General features: G+C 41.0%; 1 protein-coding gene across 1 annotated transcript in view; it reads right to left on the bottom strand.

Annotated features, from left to right (window-relative positions):
* The window catches only part of FRMD4A (FERM domain containing 4A), a 187,828-nt gene that overhangs the window by 101,497 nt on the left and 78,892 nt on the right, over nucleotides 1-7,439 (bottom strand). The window lies entirely within an intron of this gene.

Below are 7,439 nucleotides of genomic sequence, written 5' to 3'. Positions count from 1 at the left end.
TTGTAGCACTACATCGATCAGGGAAGTTGCTAGAAATTCTTCCTGATACCGGCGGTTCTGATGTGCACTACAATAGCAGAGCACAGAAGCCAGAAATTACACTAGAATAACATAAAGGACTGGCCTGAAACTCAGCAACGGTAACACTGTGCTAACGTCACACCGACGCCTCGGGATTTTATAAACGTCTCATGAGGATAAAACCCTCCAGGGAGAGCTCATTCTTAAGTAAAAAAAAGACTATTATAGGCCCTCATTATCCACGATCCCCAAATCCACAAAGCTCTAAGAAACAAACCTTTGCTACCCACTTAGCGGCAAACCTCATCCTTTCACAGAGGCGATATTTGACCTTTCTGTCTCCCATGTGGTGTGCCTGTCCCTGCCGTAGTGATGACACCTTAACAGACTGGATCACAGAGGCTGCCCCAGCCCCTGGCACGGGTGCTAAGGAACACCCCGATTTCTGAATTCAGAAACACTGGGACTCTACTGTGTCAGAGATGCATCGTGGGACTATATTACTTTACTCAGTGGTACATGAGTCTAAAAAACTCTGAGACAGATTCATTAAGAGAGGCTGTAGGTGTTTTTCATCCTTGATGACCATGAAGAGCCTTGCAGGAAGCAGGAAGCTATTTCTCTCCTTTCCTTTCCCCTTCCTCCCTCCCTCTTCTTTTGTGAACCAATAAGAGGTTCAGGTCCCAGCCAAGAAAACGGGACACCTGCCTCTCTTCTCTCTGTCATGCATTTTCCTTCAGGTGTGCAGGGAGGGCTCGCGAAGCTGGTGGCTGGGGATGCTGTCTGGGAGGCTTCTCCTCCCATTTGCAGACAAAGGGAAGCACCCGGGACCCTCTGAGATCTTTCCAGCATGGGATTCCAGCACATGTCACGGACGAATATGCCACACGCCCTCACCAACCGTAGCGGGGCAAAGTCGCCAACACGTTTATGAACTGCATTATCTTTATTTCTGATGCTAAGTGCTAACTTATCAAAGGAAGGACATCCTCTTTGACCAGTGAGTTTGGTTTCCTGGGGTGAGAGGAAAGTTCTGTAAATTTCTAAAATTGTTTTAAATTTGTAAGATTCAAAACAAGTTAAACTTTTTTTTTAATATAAATATATAATTTAAGGAAATAATTTTACTTGAAAGCACAAGAAGCAACTGATTAATTTTCTTCGTCACCCTTTAGATTGGAAATCTTAACTGTGAAAAAATAACAGTGTCATAACCATCAACCTTTTTACTATTCAGAAGGTCAACTCAAAATATACTAATATTAAATCAATGCTTAATAAAAGAGATAAGCTATTATAATGCAAAATTTTCTCTTAACTTTATATCTAAACTCCCATAGGATTTGAGGGCTATCACCCTACAAAATATCAGATCTGAATACTTTTCTGTGCTGGGAAAATGCAAATTTACACACTTGAAAATCTCAGCAAAATGGACTTTTGTGCATAAAACAAAAGCTTTCTGTAACAATTTTTAACTTTTCCACTTGAACATTTTGTTTCAAATTTTCACAGATTCTGTTCCTTTCAGGAGGTCTTGCTGGCTGACAGGTTCCAGCTGCTTCTCCCTCAAAGTCCTTTTTAAATCATGGAAAAACACCACGTTCCCCATTCCTTTGTTTTTGGTAAAATAATATATGAGAATTATACAAATTGAAATTCTTCCTATAAAAACTCTTCTTTGGGCTGATAGATGTGCTTTAAGCTTAACAGATAAGTTTTTCCTACGGCGTTTCCAATTTTAGGGAAATTTGTAAGTTTGGGTATTCAAGATATTATTAGGTTATGTAAGTTGTATTCCAAATGTTGCAAACACAACTGTCTGAGTATTTTTTACTAATTATCTAAAAGTCTCAGCAAATCTCTCTCTGAATGATTAATGCCAGCTGTTTTCTTTCAAGAGGCCAATTAAAAAACTGTAGGAAAATATACCCCAAATGATCAAATGCTCTAGTAATGATTTAAAACTGAGCATGTTTTGAGTTGTAGCAGTAAAATCACTTATGTAAGTGCAAAGTAACGATATTAGTAGGCTCGAAATTGTGATTTATAGACTGTTGCTTTCGATTAAGCAACTCTATTTCCCTGCTGTCTGTTAGTTGGGTGAGAAAATAACACTGTCATCTTTTTAACGATAGAAATCTTTACAAATGTTTGTTACTAAAGAGTCTTTTAGAAGAAAACTAGCTCTTTGTCTGCTTTTCCTGTTGATCTTCCAAAATCCTTCCTTTAACCTACAACTGCCTCAACAATATCTAGTTTGACAAAAAAGGCCCACAAACCTGGAACTTTCGGATACCAGGAAGCCAAGTGTCATTTACATAAATTCACAAATGCTCCTTAAAAAGGTACGACAGATTTCAAACAAAGAACAAAAATTGAGAGGGCACTTTTTTTGGGGGTGGGGGTTACAGAAATTTCATTTTATCTTTCCGGACTAGTGAACGCATAGTCTGATGGTTTACAGAAGATACAATATTAAAAGGTCTGTATTCTGTGTGTGCGTGTGCGCGTGTGTGTGTGAGTGTGTGTGAGTGAGTCTAACTGCTCTCACAGGGTGCTATGAACATGCAGTCTGGGGAAATGAAAGTGAGTTTTTCAGCCCAAATGGGTGTGAAAAGCAACTGCCTTCGTTAATGAAGGATGGCTCTTCCTTTCTACTAAGACATTGCTCTAAAAGCATTTTTTTCCCTTCTTTTACTAAAGAAACAGAATTAGAAACCTGTAGGTTTGATAGACCAGGGACACAGTGAGGCTTCCTACCCACCACTGAACTCCGAGACGCTGATGCTGTCATACGTGGACAAGCATTTAACTTAGTACAGATGTCAGGTACTCTGACTTCTAAGCATTCAGTCGCAGCTTAGTTTCTTTTTCTCAGGTCCCTGTGCTCACTTGGAACACAAGTCTGCAGATATAGGGCACTCTTAGGCACATGACTGTGGCACTGCTGAACCAGCCAGCAAAATGTGGCCCGTGGTCTTTACGGGGAATTTCCTTAGTATTATAGCCTTTTTCAGGTGCTGCTTGCTTCCTGGCCCTAATAAATCTCATGCTGGTAGAATCCTGTTTTAATGACCAGCATCAGCATATCTGGTCCTCTGTAACAAAGATATTTCCAGGTCCCAACAGACGGCCCAGGGTAACACAGCTGTAGTGATCTGGTTTCAATAAATCTTGTTAGCAAAAAATTCTACGTAACAGATGTTTTTTAGTAGTCCCTGTTAATGTATCGATGATTCTTCATAACAAAGGCAGCATGATTTGGGCCTTTATTTGTGCTGTTCGGCATAAAATATTTTTTAATCAATTCACTGATTTGGTAAAATATTGTTTAAAAAATTTTTTTTTACATCTGTTTTTGTTGGCACACTTTTAGAAGGGCTGACAGAAAGCAAAAAGTGAGGTGATTCTCAAAACCAGAGTACGGAGCTTGGGTTTTCAGTTAAGGTCCTCTCAGGGAAAAAAAGACACAAAAATCAAGTTTTTGAAACGCCTTGGTTAATACAGTATAGCAATAAGTCTTCTACTGAATTAGAATGTAACTCTACAATTCGAATGTCATTAAATGAGGTGTTCCTTCTGTTGACCTTTTTAAAGAAGAGAATACTACTTTCCTACAATAACCCAAGGTTAAATTTTTTTTTTTAAACTAGAAAATGCCAGTGCTTAGCACTCAAACCACTGCAGAGTTTGTGCTGAATAATGTATATAAATATCACAGAGTAAGCTAACTGACTAATGTTCTGCAGTGATTATCAAATGAGAACATTTTGTTTTTCAACTATATTGACCCTTCTCAACCCAATATTCGCCTATAAAGCTGCCGTGGTTAACAGTTCTTCATCTATTCCTTTTTAAACAAATGCCGACTCTACCGATTTCGTGATTGTTGATGGACGTTCGTTTTTTTACACAGATATACACCAGGAAATGAAATACGACAACTACATGCTGTACTAAGGAAAATAATACAAGAGGGAAAATATTGTTTTTAGATAAGACTATTTCCTGGACCTTTCATGCTATCTTACGAACTGTCCGTCATATGTTAGAACGGGAACATGCATGACATATATTTTTTTCCTATCGTGGGCAATTCTCCTTATCTACCTAGACCTCAGCCTTTTTTCGTTCAGCAACGCTGACCCCCATATTTCATTGTAAAGTTCAATAAGACAAGGAAGGGAGCATTTCCCCTAACCGGAGAGAAAAGAGAGTTACGTAAGAATAAGGCTTCAGGGGTCTGCTGAGCAAAAAGAGTCGGAAAGAGGAAACAAAACAGCCTGCGGGTTTCATGAGAAAGCGCGGTTACCGTTCCGGGCTGAACTCTACTTCTCTTTCTATGAAAGTCAGTCAGCACTTTCGACTTCCCTTCTGTGAAAATAACCCTCTTCCTCTTGTCCTTCAAGGAAAGCTGCTCCCATAATTTGTAGATTTGTAATACTCATTCTGCATAAATGCCATTTGTATATATTTACTGAAATGTAAATATACAGAGTCATCGCATCCTGGGCAAAATAGCCTCTCAGGAAGTTATAGATTCGGGACGCTCAGGCTTCGAAAGAGTTAATTTGCCTTTTGGGTGCAACCATTAGTTTAAAAGGTTATTTGATCCTCTAGATTCTAGAAAAGGTTAGAATTAAGCCCTGGACCATGTGTTCTAGGAAAGCCTTCTCCAGTGTTTTGCATGTTCTAAACTGACATCTCATTTACTAATGTTGTTCAGGGACACATTATATTTATAGGGTATGAAAATAAGTCCAAGCCATTCAGTTAAATAAAACGAACATTGTGTAGGCCTCCACAAATTATGAACAGGGCATTAACAACTTCCTACAATACTAAATTATGACAATGGGACGTCTAAAATGTCTAATGTCCAGACACCGAACCAAATGGGGTCACCTTCAATGTTTGGCGGATTTTCCTGGAGGTGGTTGGGAAGAGGAATTTCGAATGACTTCCCTTCTTCCCAAACTCCTGGCCACCCGAGCCTGCTAACCACGGGGCTGTCAGGGAACGGATGTTTATCAGGGAGTCAGTCCCATGTAACCACAGATCGTCTCTACCTTGGGAGGTGACCGGAGGAGATAAACTGACCTGGATGAGGTGTCTGACCTCTCCCTCCCGACAGCTATTTCTCTCTCTAGACAGCTGCTGTTCCAGACCCACTGCGAGGCAGCACTTTGACAAATGAAGCCCAACTAGGATCCTTTGTTTCTCTGAAGCCAACGAGCTGGCATTCCACAAGCTCGTTAGGGGGCCGTGAGTTACTGCCAGGCCAGGCTTTCGCTTCCTGCCCCCTGGAGACCCCTTGACCACACATTCCCATGATCTGCAGGGCCAGATAACGCTGTCCACAGTTCACATTCCAGCCTGTCAGGGCACTCTCAAAAATAAATAATATTTACAGCAGAGGTCAGAGCTGGCAAAAGCAAAGGGGGAAAAAGTATCTCCAGAGAAAGTAGACTAGACAATGGAAGCCACTGGATCTGTGACTATTAAACCATTTTTCATGGGACTCCTGAAACCTTTGTAACCTGCACATACCCAAATCCCCAAACTCCAACACCAAAGGCTTAAAAAAGTAACAAAGTAAAAAACAAACAAACAAACAAAAAAACCCCAAACAAAAAACAAACAAACAAAAAAACATATGACAAAGTGTAGCTTCTCTATCCTGAAAATGTTTCATTCAACAAATTCGGTGAATGATGACTGGCCACCTACAGTGTTCAAGGCCTCCTACTAAGGCTATAAAAAAGCCTTAGTTAAAAATAAAAAATGACTACCTCTGCTTTATTAGCAAGAACTTGGGAAACCTAAATAAAAGGGGCCTGGAGGTCTCCTTAGGCAAATATTCAAACTGAGCCAAAGGGACAGCATTTTAGAATCAGAGGTCAACACACTACACCCCACTGGCCAGATCCAGCCCTCTGCTTGTTTTCACATGGCCTGGGAACTAAGCTTGGCTTTTACATTTTTTTAAATTGGTTGAAGGGAAAATCAAAAGAAGAAGACTAAGTCGTGATACGTGGAAATGTATACGAAATTCAGATTTTCGACTCTATAAAATTTTATTGGAACACTGCCGGCTGTCTGTGGCTGCTTTTGTGCTTAATAAAGGGTCAGCTGAGTAACCGCAACAGGATTGTATGGCCTGCAAAACCCAAGATATTTACTGTCCAGCCCTTTACAGAAAATGTTTGCCAATCCTTGTTTTAGATCATAAAATAATTCTGTGCTCTTGTTGAGATATGTGAGTGAGGACACAGCCTTCAGGTTTTGCTAGAAAGCCTAAGAAACGCACAGAGAGCACAGAGAAAGCAGCTAAGACCTGAAGAACCAGTCAGCAAGAACTTGAGAGGGCTAGACAATACAGGCGGGCCACCGACCAAAGCAGTTTATGTTGCGTTTACAGATCAAACCCCACAAAACATGAGAAACCACACGCATTCTTTCCTGGAGGAGAGGTATGATTTGTTTTTAATACCAATTTTGCTGATTTCTTATCGATGGGCCAGAATCCTATGTCCCGAAGATTCATTTTTCTCGTACGTGTGGTTTGATCTTTCTGCCTCTAGACCTTGATTCTAAAAGAATGGGGCTCTCCCGGACTTCCCTCGGGGGGGTTGGATGCCACAGAATCCCAGGAATGAGGGCTGTCTCTGTTGGTGGATGCCTACAACCCCGTGTTCTGCAAAGTTTGCAGGGACTCTGAGGGATTGAGAGGCAAGTCAGCCACACTGGGGAACAGCAGGCAGTGCTGGATGCCATGAAGGGAAAGACGGCATTGCGGGTTATTACAGAAGGTTTCCCAGGGGTCAAGGCTGGCTACGTCCCCTCTCACATGATACAATGTCTGCAGAAGGAAGAGAAGTGGAAGCAGGATATTCTTGTTTTAATACTTTCACGAGCAGCATCTCCCTATTTTGTCTCTTGAGGGTCGGGGACTAAAACAGAGGGAAAAATAAAATAAAACCCCCGTGTCAGGGCTGCCAGGGTTCTCTGCAGCATTATCCATGCCCCAGTGGTGAGTCAGGTTGTCAGGACAACCTGACAAACCTCCGTACAATGGCCATGTGTGACTCTGGGTCCTCATCTCAGCCTTATAGTAATCTCTAGGCTTTTTATTTACTACAGAACATCTTCCTTGCTAGTACTGTATTTTCTGTGCCTGGTGTATCTGCTTTAATCATCAACTTGAGAGTTGGATGTCATACTAGATATTGTCAACAAACTGTTCTCTTACAAAAGAGAGAATACTTTCCATGAATAGAGATGCAAAATCATACCTTTTTAAACAACAACAAAAACTTCTGTAAACTCACCTAGAAAAATCTCCCTTTGCCTCCTGCAGAAGAAAAAAATGCAGCATCAGTGCAACATTCCAGTCCAGTGTTACAGACCCTGAA

Source organism: Pteropus vampyrus, unplaced genomic scaffold (genome assembly GCF_000151845.1).
Source record: "Pteropus vampyrus isolate Shadow unplaced genomic scaffold, Pvam_2.0 Scaffold49, whole genome shotgun sequence".
Lineage (NCBI taxonomy): Eukaryota > Metazoa > Chordata > Mammalia > Chiroptera > Pteropodidae > Pteropus > Pteropus vampyrus.
Note: the sequence above shows the minus strand (reverse complement) of the source record. Positions and strands in the feature narration are given on the sequence as shown.